The sequence below is a fragment of the Numida meleagris genome, chromosome 1 (assembly GCF_002078875.1).
Source record: "Numida meleagris isolate 19003 breed g44 Domestic line chromosome 1, NumMel1.0, whole genome shotgun sequence".
Lineage (NCBI taxonomy): Eukaryota > Metazoa > Chordata > Aves > Galliformes > Numididae > Numida > Numida meleagris.
This window is the reverse complement of record NC_034409.1, coordinates 63,051,050-63,078,520: the sequence shown is the minus strand read 5'-3', so window position 1 is coordinate 63,078,520 and position 27,471 is coordinate 63,051,050. Positions and strand designations below refer to the sequence as shown.

Genomic DNA, 27,471 nt, shown 5'->3' with positions numbered 1-27,471 from the left:
TTTTCCATAGGAAAACTGTTTTGGGCTTGGCTTTTACTTTTTCCATACAAAGCACCACTGCCATGAAGAATTAAGCCCATTATGTTTAAACCTACATTGACCGGCACCTCCGTGTCGGCAGCAAAACTATTCTCAGCTTGAACAGTGGACATTCCCCACAATAACATTTACCAAAAAAAAATTAAGCTAAAAAAGGTGACAAAAGTCAGCCTGCAAGCATGGATTCAATATCAGTTGAACCACTGCAGTTAATGAACACAGAAAGGCAACATCTTCCATGATGTTTTCCAGGACAACTTCCAGGGTCTTGTTTTTGTATCCTGACAATTGCCATTCGCATGACACTACAGGAAAAAGCCAAGTTACTACAAAGTCATGTCACTGCATACTTCCAGTGGAAACAATTCCAACTGAATTTGAATCTTGATGAAAGGTAAATATGCTCAGCTTTCAAGAAACTATTTCACAGTGCACATTTACATTTGTTTTGTTTAGCACTGTTACTTCAACAAGAGATATTCAACCTCCTGATTTCTTTGTCCTTCCACTCTAGAATTTGGCATAAAGTGAGACAAGATACCAGACCAGCTAGCAAACCAGCTGGAGTATTCATGAATCCATACAGAGGCCTTAAATTACATCCATTTTGAGGTGACTCCGTCCCACAAGAAGTGTACCCCACAAGATTTTTCTACTGGGATTCAAGTCCTAAAGAACTTATATTCCCACTGCTCATTGGACTTCTGAAGAAATCTGCTCACCACTATTACCTTATCTCTATTATTCATGCTTTGAGGTATTAGAAAAGCATAAATATTCTCTTAAATACTGTAAGAATGTGTTTAGCTTCTGCACTTCCTTTGGCTTGGTCAATTATAAGAGGCTGAGTTTTGTTTTGTTTCCAACTCTGTTTCACTTTAGGAGCATATTAATTTTTGTCAGCATTTCCAATGAAGAGAATTCAAGAACTATTTCCACAGTGGGCCACATTCCATGAAATCCTGTAGAGAAAGACACACACAAAACTTGGATGCAGCCTATCAGATCTTTTAATATCCTACTTTCCTTTTGTTTAACCTATGATTGTACTGGGCTTCAAGCATGTCAGTTAAAATGATAAATTAGTGTGAATATTAAAAATAGACTTCTCCTAAAATCTTGTTTTCAAATACTCGAATGCTGGAGGGGACATCAGATCTCCATCTAAATTATAGAGTTAGTTTTCCCACCAACACTACAATCAACTGAATTAAATCCCCTAAGAGCAAATGTTAGCTTTGAGCTCCAGATTTAATTACTAGACATGATACATACAAGTATTGTTGTAAAATTCATCATAAAATACAACTTATGGGCACAACATATCATTAGTAAAGTACTCTGCAGCTTCTCACATACCCTTGACAGTTTATTACAAAATAGCAAAGGGAGCTCTTTTGAGGAAGCAGCTTCAGATATCTTGAGAACCTAAACAGATACAGAGGTAGAAGAGATCACCTTGTCACTTTTGTCATGGTGTTGATAATCACCAGGTTACCAAGTAAACAATTAGCGTAAATCTGGAGCTAGGAAAATAGTTTTCCTACAGTTGGCATTTCAGGGCCAAAAGCTACATATTTTCCTACCTCAGAATAAAACATTATTATTAAGAACACTATCCAGGATTTCAGATAAAGAAACAAAGTCAGACATCTATAGATACCATTTACTCTTTGTCTTGTTAAGGAATTTTTAAGGCATTTATTTTTGCACAGTAATTCCTTGGTACCATTAACAGCAACCAAAGATTATTGTGAAATATGACCAATATTTTTTATAAGATAACTGTTACAACCTGTTGCAAAGGTACTTAGTTATAATTGCAAGTTCCTAACATCTAAAAATTTATTTTTAAGAACTCATTCACTTTCAAATTAATCTCTGGAAATGTTAAGCCTAACCTATTTACTATGTTTTTCAAGGAAATTAAATCCTGGTCCCCACTACACCATCAAGATGCCAAGCGCTTCTACAGCTGCTATTAGGGCCTGAGCACATACCACTTTCCCAAAGAAGCTCATGCTGCCCAGAGATAGGCAGCTTATTGGTTTCTTCTGGGGCAGTATGGAAAACCTGCGGAATATGAAAGAATACAAACAGGAACAAAATTTCCATTCAAAAAATCCGCATTCATTCTGCTCACAGAAAAACAAGTTTCATCATCAAATATTAGAGGCAGTCGGTCAGACACGTTGTCCTGACATGGCATAGCGATCCACTGGGTCACCACTGGGCATGAGTTGGGTGACTATGGCATGTGTCATATTGGGTCAAAATGCTCATCTCTGGGAGGTCTGTTGCTAGAGGTTCGGTCCTGTTAGTTCTGGGTCTGACAGCACTGGCAACCACATTCTCACTGGGGACCTATGAAGAATCCACCAGTCCAAGGAATTCATGTTGCACATGTACACAGATTAGTTGTTGGCAGACATGCATCTTGTGCAATGAATAGGCACACAGACATTACTTCTAAAAATATACTATTGCCTTTATCTACAAGGTGTTCATATCTAGGCAATACCAGGAGAGTCTGTCTTTATTTACCTGAGGCTTTTAATAATGCTATAGTACCAAATACTCACCCTGGGATGAGCCCAAGAACTACAAATAGGATCCCTTTAACTTCAGTAGCCTCTTACAATGGAGATAAACTAGACCAGCATATTACTTAGACCACATATGACACTTGCCCCTGATTACAAGTGATTGCATATCATACATGCATGATTTAATAGAAGATCTGCTCTGAAAGTAATACCTCATATTTCATTGTGTTGGCCCACATCAGAGGTGTATGTTGGTGTGGTATAGCAGAAGAGATTAAAGCTTCCCACCAATATTCTGTAACACCTAGTTGCCATGCAACAGATACCAGCAGAGGGGCAGTCTGATAAAATGGCATCTGACACTGAAGTACCTATAAAGCAAACGTGCATCATTAACTTTTTCCGTGTGCAGGAATTCATGTCCATTGATACTCATCAGTGCTTACGAAATATTTATGTAGACCAAACAGTAGATGTGAGCACAGTGAGGTGGGTGATGCATCTCAGCTGTGGCAACAGCAGGTCTCAGGTTTTGACAAGTACAGCATGCAGGCTCTTATTCATTACAGGGAAAAATGCATTGTTAATGGTGGTGACTACATTGAAAAAAGTGATACGCAGTCAAGAATTTGCTTTAACAAACAGTTACCGTGCTCATTGTATCTCTTGTAGTTTCTGTGGAAAAAAGATAGGAGGATTACTTTCAGAGCAGCCTAGAGATACGCAACCTGAGACAAATTCTCTTCACTCAGTGTGGCCCAGGCAAATCAAAAGTTTGGACACCCGTGTCTTACAGGAAAGACATACTGGAAGCTAGTACAAGAATATTGATTATGGTTACGGTCTTCAGTTCTGTGGTTCATAAATAATTGGAGTATGTTTCACCTATAATTTTAGACCATAAAAAGTTATCCAAAGTTATCTGTCTGGTAAGACAGTATAACATTACCTAGTTCTGCAAGCACTAAATATCTGTAAGAACAACACCATTTTTGATGAAAGCCATGCTAGCATTTCATTTCCTCCCCTCTCTCAATAAAAAACATACAATGCAACAGAAAAGCTATTAATATATAGCACTAATTATTACAGATCAGAAGCTAATAGTTAAGGTGGTCAGCATTTTATGAGCACAAGTTTATTCCACAAGGCCCTTAATAACCTGTAAGAGATATAATGTGTAATTTTCAAGAACTTCAACTGATGCAACATTAAGATCCTAAATACGTCAAGTTATTCAAATTATTTAATTCTTGCTATGCTTGGGGGTTTTTCCACCTCAAGAATACAGGAAAAAGAATGAAGTGTTGGTGCATCAGTTATCTACAAGCAAAAAATGATCTTTTCCATGTGTCCAGTGCGTTATGCCTTGAACTTTATTACTGAACACAGAGAAGACTTAGCATGGTATTCATCAGCATTTGAAAAAGCTCTTGGTTATCTCTCTGATAAAATGATTGTACTTTCGCATCACCGATGAATTAAAACATATACATCTCCAAGAAGAGGCGTTAAGAGTATTCTTAATTTTATACAGTCATCTGGATATGAAGTCATGACACCAAGTAATTTTACAAGTACTGTGAGAATAACCAGGAGGCCCTATTAACTTCACCACAGTCTCATTACAACTTTTAAAGTACTCAGCAGAATAAAATGATAGTCACCATGAGCTCTCCAGATTCATGGGATCTTGAACAGTGAGTATGGAAACTATTGCAGTCTGTACAAGATGGAAAGTTAAGGGGATGTAATAAGGAAGGAAATGCCTTTTGGAACTTGGAAGTAGTTATTTACATCTTTCAGTTTCAATTTAATTATAATAGCACAGAGGAAAGACAGCATAATAGAGCCTCTAACTGCAAAACCATATTCCGTAAGAAAAACTAAGGTTTTTTTTTTTTTTAGTTTTTCAAGTACACACAAAACCATATATTCTATGTAGCTTGGCATTTTGACTGCAAGGAGGTTTAAATTGGCTCTAGAATGAACTTCAATTCATGCAAAACAGGGCTCAAGTTTGTTCAAAAACACATATGTTGTAAAACCTTGATCTGTGACAAGGCACAGTACGGACTTCTCATTAACATGACTGCACCAGTTCAGAGTTAACTGATGTTAGGCTCCTATGCAAACAGGGAGTTGGGCAACTTCTGGACCATCTAAGTACTCAGCTACAATAAAGACAAGGCACAGCTCCAGGAAGCTGATATTTGGAACTTCTGTAAACTTTGCAAGGTTTCCAAAGAACTAAAGTTTTACAACAAAACTGTAAATACAATAAGGTTTACTTTAACTCACCTCCCACATCTGCAATAAACATGTTTAATGCTACATGTTTACCACTATACCCTTATAGAGGATTGCACAGATGGAAACACCTAACTGCATGGCCATCACTTCCTCCATAAAACAATAATTTGAATTCCCTAGACGCATAGAGAATGCATTGCTGGCTGCTGATCTCAGTTATGATACTACTTGAGCCAGAAAAAGAAGTCTACTAGCTACATACAAAATACATACCTGATGAAGTTACATCACGTCTTCTGCACATTGCTTAGCTTTCCATCAGCTTCTTGCATTCATTTAACAACACTGGAATTTATGGGAAGCAGAGAGATCAGCTTTCTTAACATAGTTGATATTTCAAACCTTTACAGCAGGGACTGTCTAATGTAATACATAAAGACACTGGCATAAAAGCTTAAAATACATCAGCATAAGACCTATTCCTTGAAGTAAAAATTATGTCACCACCATCATGAAAAAGAGATAAGCTTCCTCAAGTGATCTCTTCCATCTCAGGCTGCTATGGGATCTTCTGTTTTCATGAAGCATCCATCTAGGCTGTAAATTTTATCTTCAGTAATAGGAGACAGCCAAGCACACAGTCTGTGCTAATACACACAGTGAGCACAGTCAAAGCAAGCAGGCTTATGTATGCATCTCCAACACATCCAACTAGACGTACTATTGAATAATAGCCTATTTAAAACAGATACATGAAAGTTTTATTATTTTCTATGCACCTTCCAAGAAGCATTTCCATCAGGACTTCCAAGCAGCTGGATTGTTCCCAGAACTCCTGGAAAACTCTTCCATAATGCAACGTGCCAGAAAGCACTTCAGTGTGAGCATGGATTCCCCACAAACTAAACAGGCTGAATGGGGAAGTTAAGACTGCAAGAGTGAGGCTCACAAGGCTACACAGTATTCTTCTAACTGCTCTGAAGATGACCTTTTGCACAAGGAGTACTTGCAACCCAGGTGAAGTGGCTGAAGCTTTGGATAAGCTATTTCATTAGCTGAAGTAGGGTCAGATGGCACTTGGGGATCTCTGTGTGAGGTTGGTGTGGGAGTCAACCAGGAACAACATAAAGGCTGTTCTGAGTGATGACAGAAAACCAATGCATTAACATATTCTAATGTCAATTCTAATAGGTCAATGCATTGGTTTTCTATGTCATCACTCAAAACAGTGGCCTCAGAAAAAGAATCCTAAGGGTATTCCTCCCTTTAATCTGGAGTAGGGCAGCAAGCCTGGGAAAAGTTGTATCAGTGAGGAGAAAGCAGCACAGTTCTCCAAATCCCAGATGGTTGGAAGAGACTTCCCAGATCACAGCAAAGCACCATACACGATGCCACATTTCTCATGATTAGCTGAGCAGAAAAAAAATACACAGCCAAGTGATAAGCCCTGGACTTACCAAGTGACTCATATGGGTGGTGAGACTGATGTTTAAGATGTCTCAGGTTTGTAGCATACACAACAGCCACTTTCAGCACAGCCAAAAATCTCGTAGTACTTTCAAGCCGCTGACTCATTGCACAGAAGCTATGCAGTCAGCCTGGTTTTGTGCCATAGAAGTGTCCACAACTTCCAGATATACAGCAGGCTGAAGGCAGCATCGATCAGAAAATCTGGACAAATATAGAAAACTCTCAGATTACACTGAGTTTCAGAAGGCAGAAAATTGAAGAGAAGGGAGACATGCCCAGGAAAACTCAGCCATACAGTAGCTATAACTGGAATTCGTAGGGCATCTCTAAAAGAGAAAATTCAGATGGGTCAGAGTCTTCCTAAAAATCCAAGCGTCTACATTTTGCTGCCTTTTAGAATTCACATTCATTATCATTGTCTTAGAGCAAAAAACAAGACTGGAGATAAAAACCTGCCTATCAGATCAGTGACAATATGGCCAAAACTTCTGACTTCTACTCCTCTAGTCTCATTCACCTTAAGTGCAGCCACAGAGTCCTCATTTGTGCTGGTGGCACCTGGATCCTGGATCCCCAGGCTGTTTGGTATACCGGTCTGTATTGGTTTGCAAGCTCAAATATGATCTTATGCACCAAATTCACCACAGAAGCTGTACTCCCTATAGAACTTTGCATAATGTTACACAGTAACAACTATCTAGGTTTCCCTGCTACTGCCTAGCATCACATCTTAATTTGCTTTCTCATTCTTCTCATAAATCACTCTTGAAGTATCTGCCAATTGAACAAAAGGGAATGCTAATAGAAATACAGGAATAGAAATGCTCACTAGGAAAGCTAAACAACTCTTTTTCCAAATTAAAGCAAATGCACACCCAGAACAGTTACCAGTTCTCTTTCCATGCAAAACTTTTTCTTCACTCAGTGGTAGGGCTTCCCTAGTCAGCTTAAGCATAGAAGAGCAAAGTTCCCAGGTTTTTCAAGCATTCAGCCATTTTCCAACACTAAATAACTTAAGCAGTCCTTTGTGCCCCTTCCATCACATCATTCTCTTTCATTCTTTCCACAGAGAATTTTTCCTGCTGCATTGTTCTCAGCTCTTGCAAGTTCCAGCGCTGGAAGCAGCTCCTGTGCTGACCTGACGTGAAAGTGCAGCCTCCTTTTAAGCCTTCTCTTTGGCCTAAATGCTCACTTGTAATACTATTTGAACAGTAACATTTGAACACCACTGCAATGCTTTTAACTTAAGAGCCTTTGTGATACAGTTCTTATTCTTCCCTAGCTCAACAAAAAAAAAAAATCAAAAACATCTGTCAAAAATGCAAAGACTTCCTTATATTTATACACACAAATCTCCTACCAGTTAAAATACAATTACTTCTCAAGCTCAACGTTGAAAACAGATGAAAAGTACAGCACTGAGCATATGATAATGTTTTAGTAGCACAGCTAAAACTGCTTATAAACACTGTTTGGAGATCCTTCTCCCACCCACCTCTGCAGATTGAGAATTCTGAGCTAAAATTCCTGAAGTTCTCATCAGTCCTTTTTCCTGCCATTGCTTGGTCACATTGAGGGCTTGTTTTCTTTCAGGACAGACACTCCCCACTGTGCTTTTCCTGGTTTCAGACTATTTTTAATATTTACTTTAAGTTGTCATAGCAACAAGGAATTACAGATGGTAATAGTTAGAATTATGCCACAGGAGACATTTATCTTCATAGCTTCGTATAATGTGAGCTCTTGTTCCCTGAAATTTTCCCCGTACTGGACACTCCCCCGTTTATTTTATGATGACTGCACTAATGAATGCATATGCCTAATGAATAATATAAGTCTCTCAAATTTATCAGTACATGTTTAATGGCACACGGTAATTGCTTTAATGAGAAAGTGGCAGCATTTCCTTCTTTTTATTTCTCACCACTACTGAAAGAGCCAGATTTCCGATACCAGATTTCATGCTTACCTCAGTCCACAAATAAATCACATTCATTTCAGTGATGTGAGATAGATGATCTAGTGCCATCAAGGTGACTGGAAACCAGACAGAGTTACCCGTGACATAAAAGCACTTGATGTAACTGTAACACCTACAGGAAATCACACGCTTCTCCAATAACTCAGTCACCCTAGGAAGAATTCAACAAAATAAGAACAACCACTAGAATCTTCAAGAATGTGGTATGCACCTGTAAGACCACTGTCTGAACACTGAAAGATCTTGGATCAGAGGTTATTTGATCCCTCTGGACATCAAGCCAACTTTCAAGTACTGGCTTTGGAAAAATATTAGCAATTATTATTCTGCTTCTCATGCAGTTTGAGACAGCTGAACCAATTTTAGTTGTTACCCATGCTGGGAAAGTTTTCTTAGCAATGACAATATCTTCCCCCTGCAAATTCTCAAGAGCTTTCAAAATGAAAGCATTTTAAAAAAATCGCTTTCAGAAGTGAAGTTCCCTTCCAGAAAGGTGAAATGATTCCTTGATACAAATCACCAGCAAGGCAACCAGAGTTGAGCCATGCCAGCCTCCCTGGGAAATATGTTTCAAGTATGTTTGGTCTCCTAAGGATACAGCAGTCACAAAATACCAAGTGAATTCCACAGGGTCACCTTCAAAAATTATAAGTTCCTCTGAGTTGGAAGTGACCCTTAAAGGCCATCTGGTCCAATCCCCCCCTGCAATGAACAGGGACACCCACAGGTAGATCAAGTTGCTTAGGGCCCTACCCAGCCTGACCTTGACTGTTTCCAGGGACAGGGCATCCACCACCTCTTTGAGTAACCTGTTCTAGTACCTCACCACCCTTATTCTTAAAAACTACTCCTTTATATCCAATCTAAATCTCACCTCTTTTAATTTCAAAACATTTTCCCTTGTCCTATCACAACAGACTCCCCTTCAGATACTGAAAGGCCTCTCTCACAGGTCTCCCAGGACCCTTCTCTTCCACAGACTGAACAGCCCCAGTTTTCTCAGCCTGCCCCCACAGGGGAGATGCTCCATCATTTTTGTATCCCTCCTCTGGACATGCCCCAGCAGGTCCACATCTCTTCTGTACTGAGGACTTCACAACTGGACACAGTACTCCAGGTGAGGTCTCACTAGCACAGAGTAGAAGCCTTTCTTATTCTTCTTAGCACTCCTTTCCAAGTCCAGTTCCAGTTGGGCTTTGGCCTTCCTGACCCCATTGCTACACAGCCTAGCAGCATTTCTATACTCTTCCCTCCAGATTACCTGTCACCACTTCTACTGCCTGTGCATTCTCTTCTTGCTCTCCAGGTTGACCTCTAGGTCCCAGTTCAGCCATGTGGTCTCTTATTTCCCTTTCCTAACTTCTTATGCCTGGGGATAGAGAGATCTTGCACCCAAAGATGTCTTAAGAGACACCACTGCTCACAGCTTTACTAGGCAACTCCAACAAAAAAAATGTACATTTCACAGACTTCAGCCACACTCTCAAGGCAAACAACCTTTATTACGCAGTAACCATTACTTCTGTCCAGAGCTCACTGATGTTCTCTATCAGACATCTCCAAACTAGACTCAACTAACCCTACAAAACACCCTACTGATCACATAGCAGCTATTTGGATGGCTAATGTACTACTTAAATATTGTGTTTCTTAAGTATGCATCAAATTCAACATCTCCCTTCACTAGTACAGTGCAGCAAACCTATAACAAGGTGAAATACTCAACATTTTTATATTAATTTCTTCGTAATAAAGCAATAACCTCTAATACTAGAATAGTGTTTTCAAACAAAGGAAGAAAGAAAGATGGAAAGTCTCAGCATGGAAAAGGGATTAAGAATGTATAGCACCAGCACTGAAAAAATTTTATTTCAATAAACTTAATTTTAAAAATAAACCCTTAATAAATGCAAGCCCTTTCTCTGTAATATATTAGTTTTGTTTCTAAAAGTGGCAAACAAACATTGAAGACTAGAAACCTCAGTGGAGATGTAAAAACCATTACAAAGAGATAATGGCTTACAGCTCTCAAACTAGAATAAATTTTGAAATGAAGACAAAATGCAGAGTTAATTCTATGTAATTAAATCTAAAAACTGGATTTATCCAGACTTTACTACTGTATGTATTACTTCTCTTCAGCACTGAAGTCACTTTGGGGGAAAGAAAAAAAACAGTACAAAGCTAAAAACAAACTATTTGAAGTGTCAGTTGTTATTCAAAGGCAATAGATGGAGTTACGGGAAAAAAAAATCACGTATTTATGAAGAGTCAGCAGGTCAGAGAGGCTGATTTCCAGATGACTTAAGGCAACACCCACACTGCCTGCTGTAGCCAAACAGGGACAACAGGAAGGAAAAAAAGCATGAGGTAGATTCTATTTGGGAATCGTACAAAACATCCTAAGAAAAAGACGTGTTGTAGAATCTATACCCTTCAAAAAGCATTTTATTTCTACACTTAAAACCAATAGTAAAAAAAGTTACCATGTAAAAGACTTAAATATTTTCAGAAAATCACTCCTCAAAGTAGAACAGCTGCCTGAACATGAGGCATGACATGGGCAATATCCTCAGAGGGATCCTGAGCATCTCCCCAGGTAAAGAACCTCAAATAGAAGCAACAGAGTATTTACTTTTAGCGGCTATATATGTAGCAGCAATTCTGCTGTACAATGTTGCAGCAATCAGTGGCATTACTCTCTTTGGTTGGTGCCCATAGCACCAACTTCTCACTGTATGTGTTTGTCACTGAGGGTCACAGGCAGTACAGAAACAAGCACGATTCACAGGCAGGCTTGGTGCTTTGTTGGGTTTTTTGTTAGTTTATTATTTCAAATAAAGAAAATCCAGGCACACATTAGAGTTTCTTGCCATATGCCCACAACATGGAGAAAGCACTGATTATGCAATACACCAACCTTGCGTAGTTGAAGAAATAAATGACAGTTTTGGCAGGTTGTACCCCAATAAGCAACTCAGAGGTTTATTTTTAATTTTCAACCAGAGTTGTGCATTACTTCACAAATACCAGGCCCAAGCCTTTCTTCCATTATAAGGGGACTGAGAGACTGCTCTTTCCATAATCTGTTTTCCCTTAAAATGAGTCAACTGTGCAGTAGTTGCACAGTAGATGTGCACACATATTTTACTCTTAGTCCATCGGGCTGACAGATTGCATTATAAGCCCGTTGCATCAAGAGTCCAAGCATAGACAGTACTGTTGGCAGAAGATGCCTTCTGCCAATAAGCCTTGAACAGCTGGTGCAACACAGATACATGCATTTAAGGTCCTTGAAATCATTCAGAGGAGGCAGTAAAGCTGGTAACTGTGCTGGAAGGTATATCCTAGAGGAGAGATGAGGACACTTGGGTTGCTCAGCCTGGAGGAGGCTGAGAGGTGACCTCATTGCTCCTTGAGGAGAAGAATCAAGAAGGAGATGCCAGGCTCTGCTGCTGGGAACCAATGGCAGGACACATGAGAACATCACGAAGTTGCACCAGAGAAAGGTCAGGCTGAGCATTAGGAACAGGCTACCTAGACAGGTGGTTGTTGCCCTGTGCCTGTGATGTTCAAGAGGCACTAGGACAACATCCTCAGTAACATGCGTTAACTTCGAGTTGGCCTTGGAGATGTCAGGCAATTCAAATCAATTACCTTTGAAGCTCCCTTCCAACTGAGCTGTTGTATTTAGGAAGGCAACAAAGCTCACTCACCTCAAGCAGGTTAGGACCAAGATAATTAATCCTAACAACTCAACAGGAAAACGATCAGACTCCTGACAGTGTCAGCAAGGAAAGACTCAAAGAACTGTGCTGTCTCTATCCCAAAATTGTAGACTATAGTCTTACAGCTATCCAGAGCTATGACTGTACCTGTGCATAGACAGCTATACTCTTGAAATATCTGTGTTAAAATGGTACCCTAAGATTTTCCTGCTCACAGATTTCCAAATCAGAAAATATTCAAGATGATTCAATAACAAGTTATTCGGCAAGTCTTTTCCTTCAGCTTGTTGAAGGGGAATGTTGCAACAACACACTCAGCTAGCAGGAGTCAGAACATAGATGTATTTTCACTTTATTTAATTTACCACATGGACTGAATAGAAGACACTGTGTAACACTGTAATGCAATGGAAAGTACAGCAGTAACAGCAGAGTAGCAAAGTCCTAGGCTGCAGCAAGTGAAGACTTGCTCAAGAACAACAGCAATGGGCACAGAAACAAAAGAAAGAATCTGCTTACCTTTGGAATGCCTCAGGTACACAGGGATCTCCAGCAAGACATGCTTGCTTCCACTGCCAACCCTTAAGTAAGGCCTGGGAAGGGGTGGATCCTGGCTCCACCCCTTCCAGTCACACAGATGCATTGCATGCACCTGAGCTCCCCTGTGTTGGCCCTGCCTTCCCACCAGGTGCTCAGTCACTGACTGCTTCAAGCCATAACTCAGCATTTCCAGTACACACTGCTAGTACTGATACTGCCTGAGATACTGCCAAAGGCCTCCATCCAGCACATATTGAAGCCAAAATAAAGATTTCCACAACACAGAGCAGATTCTGAATAAAGGCCCAAACAATGGACACATGCAATACATCCTTTCAGTCTTGTTGAAATACAGGAGCTTTGAAGGAGGTTGCACAGTCTGTATAGCCTTTTTTTGTGCTTCCAAAACAGAATTGCTTAGTAACTTCTCTGTACATATGATAGAAGTAATGTGACTAAAGACAGTGGTACTACACATGTTTTCTAAGTTATAAATAGAGCATGCTATACGTGTTTCATCACTTAGGACAACATCCTCCTCTGAGTGAAGAGGCTCCCTTTTATGCACTGATTTATTTTTTGATGTCCAAAGCATTCAAAAGCCCAATTTTCACAAGTTTAACACTGTTAAGTAGAGCAAGTTCTTCCAACTTTTAATTCCCCCAAAATTCTTGCCAGATGCAACTGGGATTTGTTTGTACCCTCTCCAGCTTGTAATACATTTATTCACACTGATATCATGGAAAAGCAGAGGAAATAAAAAAGTAATGGTCTGATTGGCACTATACTTCAAGCAAAGGTGAAAGTATTTTGGTAGCAGAGAAAGCAGTTACTATGTTAAGATGTACTTTTAAATCGCTGCAGGGTACAAAAATTGACATTTTAGGAAAATAAGCTATCGATTATTATTGCCTGTAGGCAGTTTAAAGAAGCTTCCTTGTTAGTCTACCTCAAGAAAAGAAAACATTATACCATTTAACTCTTGCACCTAAAGTGCCTTGGTCTCCCTTCAGAGGTCCTGCAGTTGTGTACATGAGTAATTTCTCATTATTTTTCCTTGGTACATACAACTACAACAATGGTTTAACTCTGCAGTATCAAAATCTGGCAACTCCATTGGGTTAAATTTCCCTGCCTTTAAAGTGTTTAAATAGAATTTACTGTGCAACACATTTCACCTTTTTTGTTCAAGGATGCTCTTTCCTAGTAACGCACTCAACTTGTGCACTGATTGTTCTTCTCACCATTCTGCATTCAGGAAAAAAATTCTAATATTTAAGTATTTGCTTTCATCTAACAATACCTGCCCAGGAAAAGTTCCTGAACTGCTCTCAAACATAGGTAAACCAATTTTTACTTTTCAAAGTAAAGCAGCAAATAATCTCCATATTCATTATTGGAGCTATGAATCTACAGAAACATTTTGCTGTAAGGAGTTATTTACATTTGGGGTTAATCATCTTGCTAAAATGCTAAATTACCATGTCAGCTCCATATAGTATCACAATCATAGTGAAATATAATTACTTATATTAAGGAGATTGAGAAGTTTGCTTTGTGATGCCATAAAAATGCGAGGAAAGTCCACTACATGGCTCAGAGGGCGTAAACAGAATTGAATTAGCATACCTCACATTAATTTTCAAGTTTTCTGTCTTTTGAATGCTTGACTGTATATTGAATGTAATTGCAACTTTCCTACTGAACTAGTTTTAACTGTTTACTTGCATTATCTTAAATACATAGTGGTTAGTTTCACCTTTGCTTAGTAATTACTAAGAGAGCACACAGAATAGGGAGCAAAAGAAGAAAGTTAAGCATCCCAGGCTTGACAGAAGGGCAGACTCCACTACAGAGTCACAGGGTTAGCTTCTGTTTGGAAGAAGATTCAGACATCTCAAATAGTTGCACATTCCTGGAAGCGCTGTTTCTGGTACTCTGGATGGCAGCAGTAATACAGCGTGATATTCAAGGATAGGAAAAGGAGATTTGACTCACAGCAGCCACTGCTTAGCTCTAAGGAGTTATAACCTTTTGATTGCAGTTTTCTCTTGATGTATACAATGCTGGCCATTTGAAGATATGCTAGCAGACTAGACAGACCATAAGTCTCATCCACACTGATAATTCATGCATTCCTTTGGAAACAAGATGAGTTGCCCCATAAGAGCACTACCGAAAGCTAGTTATTTGTAGATTATAGCCTTAAAACTTCCCTTCCCAGCATCACCAAAATATTTTCAGCCTCTTCAGCCCCAAATCTATACAACCAGCCCTTGCATGTTTTACTTGCAAATATACTTCCCCCTTGCCTATAAACAACCCTACCCTGCAGGGGGAACTCAAGATCCACAAGGATAGGCTGCAGTACCAGGCCACCCTAATCCACAAGGACTTGACCTACAGACAGCATAGCATCATGACCACAAGCGTACCCACCTGGTACTGTCCCCAAGCCTCTCACCCAAGGCAGGGTTTTTCAGTCTCTGAAGGACTTGATCCAAAGACCCAAGATTGAAAGGAATCTATCCATTTGAGCTGGATTTTGAACAGAAAAAACAACAATGCCAAAGTGTTGCAGCTGCCGTGTTAGTAGTTGGAGAAGAGCTGGCAGTTAAAACTAGATTGCTAGAGACACCGAAAAGAGATCAAGATGTTGTAGCGAGAGAGCACAACAGAGAAATTCCCATAAGAAGTATCAAAGATAGAACAGGTTAGACGAAAAACATCCCATGAGGGTTGTTGTTTCCCAACTAGGTTAGCAGTCCAGTCCTGGAGACACTGTCAGAAACCTTTGAGGGAAGCCAACACAAGCTCAGGGAAGACACAGCAACAGCACAGGCACTGTTAGTGCAGGGAAGCAACTCAGGCCAATCTGGTTTCACAGCTGGCTGTGATTCACACTGCATCCTACTTGTTTGCAATGTTCTCTAACTATGTGTTCAAATCTTATTTTATGAAATGCGTGACTAGGGGCAGGTAGTCAAAAGCTGTGAATAGACAGACTCTTAAGTCCAACTCTATACATGCAGGAGAGCTCCCTCCACCTTTTCTGACACCACTCCCTAACCCACCACATTTGAAAGGAGCTTCTCATTGTCAAAGGAGAGCTACTGCCATGTTTAAACCAACTTGACTTCACCGAAGCAGGTTACACGCCTGCTGGCATCCTAGCCAACAGGTATAGCAGTGGTGATCTTCATCTGTTCTTCATCCCACATTTTGGTGCTGCTTGACAGTGTTTCTATACAATAGTCAAGACATTTGACTATCTCCATGTTTTCTTACTCCTGAACTTCCAAACAAGGTCATAACTTCCTCACGGTTTGCTACCTAAGTATTTAAAGCCAGCTCATATGATTATGTTTTCCTCCAGGCAACATAAACATTAATCTTACCTGAAGAATGCAATAAGGAACAATCTTCTGTTGTAATTATTACATATGCCTAGTTTCAAGATTAAAAGTTTTTATTCCCTGTCCACATGGACACCATGTGTGTAAGGAAATGCTTTAATTAAATTCATTGAACTACAATGTGAGCCATAATTTAAATAATAGAAAAACAAGGTATTGAATTTCCAAGGATATTTTGTATTGGAATGAGAGCAGCTGCCAAAAGACGAAAAAGCTTCAGGGCAAACAGAGTCTATGGGTTTGGGCAACAGCAGGTAAGCAGAACCCTCGATCTGATATTGATTACACAGGTTTGTCTAGCTTGGAAAGAAAAAGACTGAAGAATTAGCAAAGTACTCTGCAATAAAACACATGTAAGAATAATGGACTCCAGATACACTGATAAAGCAAAAAACAGAGTCCTCTCCCGCAAGGACATGTTCTCTTGCAGTTAGAGCAGGAGAAACAGTCTCCCTTTGTTTTCAAAGCATGGTTTCACAGAAGTTAGTAAATAGTTCTACCGGAACCAATTCTATCTGATTGGACCTTGGTTAACTTTAGATAATTCTTAAGAAAAATTTATTACATCTGCGTATTTGGAGTAAAAATCATAGTATAGACACAAGCAGTTTAGGGAAGCCTTCACCAAGTTTCAGAATACTTCTATAAATCATTGCAAAATATTCCCAGTGTAAATGAGTCCTGAAAGCCAGGATTCCAACAGTTTGCTCCTGCCTTTGAATACATCTTTGTACGTGACCTGGGCAAGCACGCCAGCTATCTCAGAATCCCACATTCCCTTTTTGATTTGAAATCAGCACCTCTTGTCCTCACAGGAGGCTGAAAAAAGGGGAATTCACAATGCTTTCAGGTATCACAGGACAGAGACAATAAGAGTGAAGTACTGAAGAGGACACAGTGACACAAAGTGCATGAAGACAGGCAGGACCAAGCATCAAGTCAATAGTAACCAGACCATCACATGCACACTACACTAAATGGAGAAATGATATATAGAACACTATATTGCCCAAAAACACAAATCAAGACAATCCTATCCAGAGGCATCAGACCTCATCCACTCCCCCCATTTTGCAGCAACCACTGCTTACTCAAGAAGCAAAAATGAATATATGAAATAAAATGATCTGAATGAGACCCTCATATCCAATTGCCGCAGGCTACTATGGCTACATCAACTACTCCCACAGGAATGACAAATATTTTAACAGGTCCATTGTTTTAACTTAGAAATCAGAAGGCCTAGTAATATTTTACTTCCAGTTTCTCAATAATTGGCAATATTATGGGAGCACCTGGAGACAAAAATCTCATGAGAGAATTATAGATTTCCTTGGAAAAAAACAGCCTTACTATAGTAGGGAAAAAAATGAAAATAGAATCTAAGCACAGTCCTATATATTCACAACTGAATAGGGAAAAAACTACAGACAACATATATGTATTTTAAATCCCATTAATTTAAGCCAAGTACAAAACATGGGAGGAGCCGACTCAATACTGGAACATATAGTGTTGTCAATATTGGACAAGCTCACTCTCACACTTCTCCTTTCTTACCTTTTAGCCTGAACATCAGAACTGCCTGAACATTCAGATCTAGATTTGAATCTTGAGCCCAGAAGTCCAGCAATGATCAAATCTGATCATGTCCACCATGAAGATACAAACTGTCTCAAGTAAATAATGAAAGTCCCTTCACAGGTAAGCAACATATTGCAAAAACAGCTACAAATAGTATAAAAGATACAATTGTTTTCAATTAAAATTAAGCATGACTGTCTCAAACCCAAACATTAGCCAGAATAAATCAGAATACCCATAATTACATCACAACAGAAAAGGCAAGGTAGTAAGCCTTTCCTGAGGTAATGACGTCATCTAATCCATTTAATTTCACCTTATTAGTTGTACAGCAATAAGAGAGGCAGAGTAATGGCATATTAAAGATTATTTGTCCCTGCAAAGCTTTGAAAATTAAACACTGGAACTGAAGTTCAAAGACTTCCTTTGGAATTCAGTGGTGACTCAGCATCATATTAAGGTACCTATTTCATATCTAGGCACACAGATCCATAAACACTCATCTTAAATTGCTTCTTCTGTGTTGTATTTCAGACTTCATCTCTTTTGTTTTTCAGTGAGCTGCAGCTGCCGCCAGACCTCTGTTTATGCAAATGGGAAATGGGATTGCTTCACATTAAATGCCACAAAAATGACCCTTTTAATTAGCTTTTCCAGAGGGCCCAGGGGTCATAGGAGCAGTAAAGCCCACAGAAGAAAGCATAAGGACAGTTCGGTTCTTGAACCCATAGCTTCACATGAAGCAGTTCAGCCTGTTGATATTGTCCTTTCCACAAAGGTCTAAACAAGGCCACAAAGATCATACTCCACAAACCATCCTGGGCGTGCAGTCAACACAACTCCTTCACAGTAGTCCATGTTTCTACAAGGCCAGGATCCCTCACAGAGAAGGCAGGAAGGTGCACCTGGACATTAACACTGAATGCATTGCATCATCTTCACCTCCACCTGCCTTTTGGTGCAGGCCAGATGTTTGCACTTTGAAAGAGCCTTCCCTTGCCTCGGTCCTACATCCAATGCTTTTTCAGGCACTTAAAAACTGTCCTCTCACTGAACTCTTAGCCACCATAGCTGATTAAAACTCTGCAAACACAGAACTCCTTGGAAAGATTCAAGAACTTAAACCCAACCTTTTTCTTCTTTCCACCCTTGCAGCCACACCAAGGGCCACAATCATTTCTGCCAATTGACTGCACCATCTCCAGTAGACAATACACCTATCATGCTGGCCCTCCTCAGTAGGCCCAAAATCATATTTCTATCAACAATTTTTAGGGAAAAGCAAATTTTGGGAAAAGCATCGCGCTGCATGGAGATGTCAGAAGGAAGACTGCAGAAATGGATCAGCAGAATCTGCTGGTAAGAGGAGAAAAAAGCAAATAAAACTCCTCTTCAGTGAGTCGCTCGCAAAAGTAAAATGATTATTTCATTCTGCTTTAAGCTAAGGCAATTCTTTTCCCTTTGCTTCTCTCACGAAGTCCCCTGGCCCACTTCTTCATTTTACCTCTTTATTTGTTAACTGTATTGGCCCAGACTCAGCAGGTCATACTCCTTACTTCCCAGATCCAGAAAAAAAACTATTTTCATACAAACTTACCCCAAACCATTGCTCTCTAAAGGCATAGATACCCTTTCAGCTTAATCATGTGCTGAAGCAGGCTGCAGTCTTCTACATATCCATTACTCCCTTTGCATGGGGAATCTTGTTTTTCATAAAATTCCAAATCAGTTTGAAAGAATTGCTCAAGAGATACTAAATTCTTTCAGGTTAAAAAAAATTAAATATCACAAACTGGATCTAAGGACACAGGTGCAAACTGGTGCCTGTACTGACAGCAAGGCTGCAACTGAGTTTATAGGTTCAGCTGCACTGTACAACCTTCCAGGTAGCCAACCAGCACACTTGCAGCTTGAAACCAGACACATCTCTTTGTTTTCTGTCACAGCCAGTAGCTGGCTATGCCCAGAGACTACTCAAAGTGTTCTGCATGGGAAAGCAACTGTAGAATAATATAACCATGAAATCATAGGGAAGGCAGAATGAAAGAAAAATCAAGTTTTACCAATGCTATCATTACCAGATTCATCTTTTTAATTCAGTTAGCTACACATGCTCATCTTACCTCAGCAAAGCACAGCAGCCATCAGCAACTCCCAGCACAGCAAGCAGAGAACTAAGCCCAAGATCTGTCCAGGGAATCCCCTCAGAGCAGCAGGAGATAGAGTCAGGCTAAGGACTGTGGAGTCCCATACCAGCAGCGTAGATCTAAGAAGAACCCAGGAGGCATAGCCAAACACTGGACCAGAGACCAGCACTCCCACAGCAAAACACAGAAGGGGCTACTAGCCTGAGGATGAGCTTAGGTGGGGCTTCTGGGCACACAGGTGTGGATGGAGGCCACAGATGAACAGAGTCAGGGAAATTACAGTCTGTGAGTGCCCTCGTGGCCCTCATGATGAGCACCTGTTACTATCTTTTCTATCAGCAGAAGTAATGTGGTGAAAAAAATTTAAGTTTTCAGAATCATGTAATTTGGAGGCAAATTCTGAGAACAAGGTCATACATAAATACTATCAAGTTTTGCTAGTAAACCATCAAGGATTTCAAAATTAGACTAAAATGACATTTGGTGCAACATTTAGAGGAAGGCTTTAATGTTTTCACTCCTAAACAAAGCCCACGCTATCCAATGCATTCACACTGCCTCCAGAGGACTGGACTCTGGAATTCATGAAAGGTCCTAGACTTAGAGAGTCTCTTAGGGGAAGGATCCCGTGCCATGGTGAGTGGAAGCCCTCCAAAATGACTCAGACCCTATAAGGAGATCCTCCTGTGTGAAAATGTAGAGATCACGGCCTGAATGGGTGACCAGCCGGTGAGAAAGGGCTCATGTTATCTTGGGAACACAAGTAAACCACCTCTAGCTTCTCCATGTAGCTAGAAGAAACTTGTTTGTGAGAAACTGCTCTGTACCTGTAAACAAGCCTCCTTGCTTTATGTAAATGACCTTGCTTATTCCGATACATGATGTTTTATTGTCTCCTGCTGTTATATATATGTATAGCCACAGTACTAATGGGGTTGCACGGACGTCTTGCCAGCTGGCTGCCACAGGTGTTTGCTGGGGGTAATCCCAAGGCAGATATTCCACTGGCTGGCCGCCTCCAGTAAAGTGAGTATCCCTCTATTGAATTGATGAATTTGAGCTCACCTCCATGTACATTCTCAGGGATAGGTAAACCTTACACAGGAGCATTCGCACTTTTGCTTTACACCTCTACACTCGAAGATCCTAGCACTGCGTCTGGGGATCAGATTCCCCCTACCCGTGATTTCACCTCTGAAGTCACCGAGATTTGCATGAAAGCTGACAGGTGACAAACAACGCACTTTCACATCACACTGCAGTGTCACTGCAAACCAGGTCTCTTTTTGTATTAGCCAAGTGAGCGTGTGGAGGTGGAAATCACTCGGCATGGCACCCATGCTTGCAAGAAAAGGGACGCTGTCCATCCTGGAAAAGTTATTATCTCGTTACCATTTCCAACAGTATCTACCCTCACAGTGAGCAAGTGGCTGTAGTTTTGCAAACATTTTGGACTACCAGTACTGTGAGATGCCCAATAACCATGGCCCCCATACTGCTAGTGGCAGCTGGCTTGATAATGCTCCATGACACAGAGGAAAATTCTGCTTTGCAGCTTTCTGGATCTACCCCTGCACTTAGGAACGATGCTCTGCAGCACAAATCATCGGGGAAAATCTATGCAATTTGCATCAAACCTAAATTACAACATCCATCTGATGTCCACAGCCTTTCATGGGATCAGCTCTTCTGCTGAGGGAGAATTCCTTGTGTGCACCCCACTGGAACAATCTTCCCAAGGGGAGACAGCACTTGAGGGCTGACATTAGGGCTGAGAACAGCACCGTGCCTCTCCTCTCTCCCGGGTAGAAAGTTACGTTTGGCAGCAAGTCCGCTGTTAGTGCTTTTCACAAACACACACAGATGCAACAACACATCCATTCACACGCGCAGGGAAAAACATGGAGTAATTTTCATTGGTAACAGGGAATCTCTCTTATAGAAAGATGGTGCCAATTACAGAGATGTGTCGCTGACATTTCAAACAGAGCCTAGGACAGGGTATGCCACAGGAAGAGGATGACACAGTGAGGGATTGGAGCATGACTATCTAGACAGGGAGTCATTACGGGGCAAATGAACATAGGAAATGAAAGGTTTCCCAACCAATTCATAGGGCTTTTAGGTTTTAACCAAGTTCTCAAGCTTCAGTTTTAATAGTGCTTTTACTTGGTACAATGCAGTTTTAAAAAGGATCTCAGAGGGAGAAAATGAAGAGACACAGTTATACGAGACTTGGGACATTTGGAGCTAAAATGCTGACTGTTGTCTTGGGCAGATCACAAATAGTACTTACGCAAGCTGGGAACTGCTGCACCACTGCCAGTACTCCTTTAACTCTTGACCTTTTCCTGGACGTCAGATGGGAATGATTTTTAGTCTATCCGGTCTGAATTTGATCCCAAGTACTAGGACAAGGGAAGAAAAAAATTATTCTTTAAAAGTTTTACATACTGAATTCTTAAAATTTAATGCTCACCCCTTAGAGCTATACTCCTAGCTCAGAGCTGGTAAGAAGCAACATGTTTTTTGCTTTAATCCTTTCCAAAGACACATTCCATAAATCGTTAGCATCCTTGCCAACTACTCCGTCTCTTAGCGAGCCCACATACCAGCTTTAAAGTAAGCTCTTCTAAAACCAATGCAACAGTCCTGTGGGTTAAGTTTATATTATTTCCAGATTCGTATAGCTGCAGGCTCCTTTTTAAAGTTGCAAATGATAAGTCATCTCTTTGTTGCCAGTACTTTTTCTTTTAACTCTGTTTAAACATTGTTCACTGATGCACTTAGTGAAAAACAGACTGTACTAGCTGTAACATAGCTGTACATGCTGTAGCAACAGGAATACAGTAAGCATTTTGCAGCAGGAGCAGTAAAGAATACCTGCTTTGACAATTCAGTCTATTAAGATCTCCAGTATAGATATCACTGCTTAAAAACAAATTGAAGGGCAGCAACAAACATAATATATTGCACTGACGCAACATCTCTCATCTCAGAAGACAACAGTCACATACTCTCAACAGCATAACCATGAGCAGCCCAAAGCAGCTTTTCTAAGAAATACAAGAGCATGAGGGCCTTCCCTTTCCTCCCATGCCAGCTACCCATCTAGAAACATCCAAGCCCAGTGCAGTCACTCCTCCTTCTGGCCCACTGTGGCTGGGTACAGTCCTGTTGGCTCACTGATGCCTTTATCTCTACCCAGCCTGACCAGAACAGCAGAACAGGAAGCTTTTAGCACACTGGAGTCCTCTTTTTTTTTTTTTTTGTCCTTTTCGTGAGAGTCTTTAAAAATTTACTGTAAAAAATGACACCACTCCAAAATTAAACTGTAGATATTTTAATATATGAAATACTCCTCTTTTCACTTTTTACTCCCTCACCTCCTTTTGTCTTCCATCAGACCTGCAATTGCTCACTAAAATTTATCTGGGTTTGAGAAAGCTGCTGCTTTTCTCAATAAGAAGAGTTCAGTTTGTTCTACTTTCATGGAAGCCTCTGGCTTCCCCTGGTTTAAAAGCCAGGCGCTTTCCCCAACTTCCACCAGGAGTTTGGTGCCAGAAGTAGAAACAAAGAAAAGTGATGTCAGGAAATGCTGAGGGTGATGCTACCCCTATTTTCAGACCTTATTCTGTGGGGCCTCTTCCACTCTTGCCAGCTCTCACAGCCCACAACACACTGTTCCCTGGCAGCTAGTGGGAGCTCATGGATTACTTGAAGCAGAATCTGCTTTTGCACACCTAACTGCCTATGTATGCACAGAGCTGCGCAGTGGGACCTAGTGAAGTGACTGAATTTTTTTATGTGACACAAACCACAGACTCATCAGCCTCCAACTTAACCTTGAGAAACAGCAGGGAATTGGAACTGGAAGCTCCAGTCACGACTGGACTGGGAGGAGTCAGTTTGTCAGTGTACTGGGGTTATCAGTATACTGTGTTTGACCCTTTTTATGGATCAGCTGGGAAATCAAGGCTCCCATGCCTGCCTGTGAACTCATACTGTGGTTCTGCAAACAGTTATATAAACAACTTAATCCCGCATACTTGACTGGTCTCCTAATTGAATATTTGCAAGACTTTGACCTTCGTGTAAACTGACTTCACAGGAGACCAGGCAGCAATTTCCATGCATTAAAAGTCAAGACTGGCATTACAATACCAAAAATCCATTCTCCCCATGCCTAAATTCACCCTGAACTTACCTTTTGTACCTTGAAGCATAGAAAAAAGAAGCAATGTCAGGATCCATAAAAAGAGTTAGGATCATTGACTGACAAGCATGCAAAGTTCCCTTTCACTCATTCCGTTGTACTGTCATAGTCTGATTGCTTGGGGACCTCAAAAAAAAAAAGAAAAAACAGATATGGAACATCTGTTTCTAAAATGCAGATATCTAAGCAACAAAAGTATGAGGGTTTCTTTCAAAGCACAATTCAATTTATCACGTTCTTCGGCACAAAGCTGAAGATAGAGCTTCTGTACATAATTAACATGAATATTGATTGACCTTAGGCATAGACAGGAACTACTGGAGAAAACTGCATTAGCGTATTGCAAAGGTAAAGCTTGGTAGGCTGTGGTACAACAGTGAAGTTGCATAATTATCTTGCTGAAGAAATGCGTGAAAAGTTTGCAAGACTGCAGTCCCTGCCAGTGCTTCAGGCCAAGCACTGGAACACTTCTGGGATAAGCCTGGAGCTGGAATGAGGCTATTCCCCTCTCATTTCCCTTAAATGGTGTGTCTGACTCACTCCAGTTGGGGGACATGCCTTGGTTACTCACTGACTGTTTATCTAAATGCTAACCATGTGATTAAAATAACTACTCCACAAATCCCCAGATCACAAGGAGCCATACCCTGGTATCTCTCACGCTGATGTAAATCCTGAGAGCAGACCTTGGACATGCAGTCGCTCACACGAGTGTTTACTGACCATGGCACAGAGGTGGCTCTTGCTGCTAGTCATGAGACAGAACAGAGTCACCCTTTGCCGTTTGCAGCATCCTTGCTCAGCCTGTGGCGGCATCAGTTCTCCTAAAGGGACCTTGTGTGTCTAGGAGTGAGTAAAATTGGAAAGCAAAGCTGGATATTAGGAAAAATTTCTTCTCAGAAAGGGCAGTAAGGTATTGGAACAGGCTGCCCAGGGAGGTGGTGGAGTCACTGTCCCTGGAGGTGTTGAAGGTTGAACTGTGTGGATGCGGCACTGAGGGATGTGGTTAGTGGGCATGGTGGCGATGGGCTGGCAGTTGAACTGGATGATCTTGGTGGTCTCTTCCAACTTTAATGATTCTGTGATTCTAAGAGAAGGACATGGTTAGCCCACTGGGGCAAAACATGCTCAGACTCTTGTCGTATCATAACTGCAGTCCAGTTGATAGCATTGAAGACCTGCTCTTAACTTGGTAAAGCATCTAAAGCAAATTTGGATGGGAGTGATAACCAAGTCATTTCAGGCCTGAGCCCAATATTTTTGGCCCCAGGTTCCACTGGTAAAAGTGAGTAAATTTGGTGCCAGTCACTTCTCCTCCTGTGGAGGAGGAGAGGAAGCCCTCCTAGCTGCAGGGTTGCTGACTTGCTGTCCCACTGTTCAGCTGCTGAGAAGGTAAATCATGGGGCAGAAGGTCAGGAAGGGGAGCATTCCCTGGGCTGCAGTCTTGGCTGGATGCACAGCGCTGTTCTTTGTAGCTAGCAGGGCCAGGAGGACCCGTGAGCATACATGCTGGGGCTGGGAGGACACTAATTTGATGACAGTTAACAAAGCTGATATCCGAGGGATGTGTCATAACATTGCAAAGAATAAAACTAAGAGAACGGAATGTGTTTTCACTTTAGATGATGTATTTTTGGCTAATAAGTACAGAGGAAAACAATGGATGAGTCCTTATGAGAGGGGGAGGTAAAACCCACTTCTTTGAACCCTGCCATGCTCCTTGGAGGAGGTGCACATAATGCTACTACCCAAGAGTTAAATCACAGGTATACATACGTGTGGAGAGAAGATAAAGGCTCATTGCTAAACCCAACAAAGCCCCAGTGCTGGCACAAAGTCACACTGACATCCATGGGTTTTGGATTAGGCCCCTAATGAGCTGCATTTATCCCTTCAACGCTGTAGTTGTTGGAGGTGCCAAAAGTGGATTTGGAGAATATAAAGCAATAGAGAAATTCCCACAACAGCACTGAGCTCTTTAGCTGGTACTTGCAGAGAAAGCACTCCTTGCCAGCTCCTTAAAGCAGGACTGCTACAGGGGGACTCATGACTGTTTGCTTTATTCATACTGCAACACATCAGAGGACACTCTGGGTCCTCCCTGCTTGGATGTCAGCTTCTCCCCAGTGACATGACCTAAAATAAGGCTGCCAAGGCTATTTGGCATTTTAAAGTGATAGAGCACAACATGAACATCCATTATGCTCTCTGTTCAGCTGGATTTCTTAAATATGTTTTACGTGGTGGGTCTGACTAACTTAAGTTAAAAAAAAAAGAAAGCTGTGTCTTTGTTCAAGTATTGTTCTTCATTCTGAGCACAAAATGTTGTGGGTTTTTGTCCCCACAGAGCAGCAGGTTTTCAACACAATGGATGGAAATACTAACTCACAGCTTTAAAACGGTAACACATCACACTCTGGAGACTAGCATTTGTTTTTGAACATGAACAGTATAGACATTAAAAAGATTCCTATCTCTTAACTTTGTCAGGTACAAATAACTGTGTTTATCCTGTCCTGTGAGATCTCATCAGGAAACATATCTGACATTTCTATGAAGGACAATATTTGCACAATTTTCATTTGGTGTGTATGGTGGATAAACAAGCTCTGGGCCACCATTCACCTATGCACAATGCTGCAGATGAATGACAAAGCCCCACAGTGCTGGTTGAACATAATCCAGCATTACCCATACTGATATACCTTGAACTCCTGTTCCGTCAGCTGCAGCCCTGAGCAATGCACATGATGCAGAAATTCTTGCCACAGAAATCATGGAATCACAGAATCACAGAATATCCCGAGTTGGAAGGGGCCGATAAGAATTGTCAAGTCCAACTTTTGACTATGCTTGCACAGTGCTAGTCTGTCAGCATCAGGGAAGACAGATATCAACATGAAGGACCAGCCTGTTCATGCACAGCCAGCCAAATGAGTCCGTGCTGGAATCCTCATGAATGCACAGCAGCCGCTTTTCCAACCTATATGTGCCTAGCTATGGTAGGTGCACAGATTTGTCTGGTATTACACAGCAGCCAGACATGTAGAACTGACTAGGCCACTAAAGTGCCAACAAAAACAATAAGCTATTTCCAGAAAGGAATGGGTTGGCAAGTCTACAACCTGCAGCAAAAGAAGTCAGAGTCCAACTCATCTTTTTAATATAGCTGCTCATCACTATAATCTCCTGGTTATGGAGGATGAAGGAAATTGTTCATCGCTTTTTCAGTTAAGTTATATTGCTACAGTACTCACTCTACCAAGTCTTTAATAGAAGAATTTGCTGTCAAAGAGAAGCACAGGCCAGCAGGCATTCTGAATGTGCAGTTTCACTTATAGGTCCAAGACCACTTTAAGAGAGAAGGGAGAAATTCATACTGCACACTACTGAGTCTACTGACTTGAAGTAACCAGTTACCACTCTGCCAACTGCAGTTAAAAATTACACACACACAGAAACAAACCAGGAACCCCTGTCACATTCATGCAAGGATGTATTACACCAAGGCTGGCAAATTCACAAACTGCTATTCATCATAATGTAAGCAG

At 40.9% G+C, this 27,471-nt stretch overlaps 1 long non-coding RNA gene across 3 annotated transcripts; it reads right to left on the bottom strand.

Moving 5' to 3' along the window:
- LOC110395747 lies at positions 749 to 19,939 on the bottom strand. 3 transcript variants are annotated; one of them, XR_002436617.1, is made up of 5 exons: positions 19,681 to 19,939; positions 6,296 to 6,509; positions 5,112 to 5,183; positions 2,040 to 2,112; positions 749 to 1,467 (listed from the first exon to the last, which is right to left on the bottom strand). It is a non-coding gene; the product is annotated as an uncharacterized LOC110395747 (long non-coding RNA). The 3 variants fall into 3 exon arrangements; XR_002436616.1 differs by lacking the exons at positions 749 to 1,467; positions 19,681 to 19,939 and adding an exon at positions 7,804 to 7,910 and having other exon boundaries at positions 1,885 to 2,112; XR_002436611.1 differs by lacking the exon at positions 749 to 1,467 and having other exon boundaries at positions 1,886 to 2,112.